General features: G+C 57.7%; 1 non-coding gene across 1 annotated transcript; it reads left to right on the forward strand.

Moving 5' to 3' along the window:
- The first annotated feature begins 681 nt into the window (after positions 1 to 681).
- On the forward strand, positions 682 to 753 carry TRNAP-UGG (transfer RNA proline (anticodon UGG)). The gene has a single exon. It is a non-coding gene; the product is annotated as a tRNA-Pro (tRNA).
- The last annotated feature ends 1,276 nt before the right edge of the window (positions 754 to 2,029 follow it).

Below are 2,029 nucleotides of genomic sequence, written 5' to 3' on the forward strand. Positions count from 1 at the left end.
GCAGCTGATGGCTGATACGCCCCTGATAAACCCAAGGGCTTGGCTGTTGGCGGAAATGAAAACTTGTCAATTAAAATGGTACGGGAGGAAAAGGAAAGGAAGGAATGGAAGTAGGTGCTGGGAAGCATGAAGAGGAAAATGACGGACTAGCCGGGGTCAAAGGCGACTGACGGAGCGCTCCAATCTGATCACACACAAATCACCGTGTGACCAGCGGGTACCAAGTCCAGCCCAGGCTCAAAGGCCAGTGGGTGATAAAATGATTAACTGAGGCTGAGGGTACAAATCCCACAGCCGTTGGGAGTCTGCAGGTCACCCCAGTGACAGGGGAACATGGTGTAATTCAGCATTTATGGAACAATCTCGCTTGGAAGAATGATCGGCAAGAAGCCAGCCCTGGATGGAGGCAGGGAAACCCACCACAGCCGGCGCACCATCCCGAGCAGAACCCTGTGGGTAACTAGAGACAAGAACAAGCCTTTTGATGGCCTGAGGCTGAGGTGTCAGCCTGAGTAACATCCAGTGGCTGGGAGTTGTGTGGGCTAATGCTAACCCTGGAGACTCCCATGAGGGGTGGAGCCTGCTGGGCAAAGGGAGGCAGCTATTGAAGAAGCAGAGATGCTGGAGGGCAGAGTTACACATCTCAGCTCAGAGAGGAAACCACAACAAACTTTTTTATCTGGCTCGTTGGTCTAGGGGTATGATTCTCGCTTTGGGTGCGAGAGGTCCCGGGTTCAAATCCTGGATGAGCCCAGGGTTTGTCCTTTTGCAAATGACCTTCGGAAAGCAGATAGAGCTGGGGTGAGGGGCAGCCAGGGGTAGGTGGGCTAATGAGCTGGAGTGGGGCCTGTAACTGAGTGGTGCTGGGCAGCCTGGGGGTGGGTTAGAAAGCCCTGCTGTGTTTATGACTATATTGGGTGCCTAACTCTCATAGGCTCCTTTGAAAATGACTCTGAATGTTGAAATCCGTCCTCTGTACACACTAGTCTGTGAAATCCCCCTAAGGCTCTGAGGGGCCCTGGGGATCTCCAGATCCAGCAGTTCCCTGCCTTCACTGCGTTATCCTCAGCACACATAGTCTGCCTGAGCAGACCCACGTCAGGTGCTCTCCCTGCAGAGGCCTGGACGGCACCAGAAAATTGTTTATCTACATCGCACAGGGGTGTGAAAGATCCACACCTCTGAGTAGCCTGGTTAAGCCGACCCATGTGCCTGTGGAGACAGTGTTGGCTCATCACAGCTGTGCAGCTGCAGCACTGCAGTGTAGATGCACCTCAACCTAGCAGCCGCTTCTTGGGGAGATGGTTAATCACGCTGCTGGGAGAACCACTCTGGGTAACATAGGTGCGCAGGGCTGGTGCAACCATTTAGGCAAAGTAGGCGGCCGCCTAGGGCGCCTAGTGGTTGAGGGTGCCTAAAAGTCCCCTCAGGCGAGGAGGTGGAGGTGAGGTGGGTGGGGAGGCGTGCGGGGAGGGCTGCTCATAATAACGGGGGTGGGGGCGCACAGGGGAACAGCTCCCCACCCCAGCTCACCTCCGCTGAGCACACAGCCAAGCTCTAAGTCTCCTCCAATCAGCACCGCAATCCTGGGCGGGGAGGAGAATTAGAGCAGCACCGGTGTGCTCAGTGGAGGAGGCGGAGCCGAGGTGAGCTGGGGCAGGCTACCCAGGCAGGGTTAGCTGCGGGGGGTGGGTGGGAGCGGGGAAGTCTCCCCAGGCAGGGTTAGCTGCGGGGGGCGGGAGAAGGGGGCTAGTGTCCCCAGGCAGGGTTAGCTGCTGGGGGGAGGGGGAGGAGAGGGGTTAGCTCTCATGGTGGGGGGGCTCCCCGGGTGGGTGGCTGAGTTAGCTGCCGTGGCGGGGGGGGGGTTAGCTGGGGAGGCGGTGCAGGGTGGAAGTTTCGCCTAGGGCGCGACACTTCCTTGCAATGGCCCTGTCGGTGTGTCTACACTGCAGCGCTGCGGTTGCGCAGCTGTGACACTGTTGTGTTTTCAGGGTAGCCACGCCCACGTACAATCACACGCACCCTATTC

The sequence above is a fragment of the Gopherus flavomarginatus genome, chromosome 11 (genome assembly GCF_025201925.1).
Source record: "Gopherus flavomarginatus isolate rGopFla2 chromosome 11, rGopFla2.mat.asm, whole genome shotgun sequence".
In the NCBI taxonomy this organism is placed as follows: Eukaryota; Metazoa; Chordata; order Testudines; family Testudinidae; genus Gopherus; species Gopherus flavomarginatus.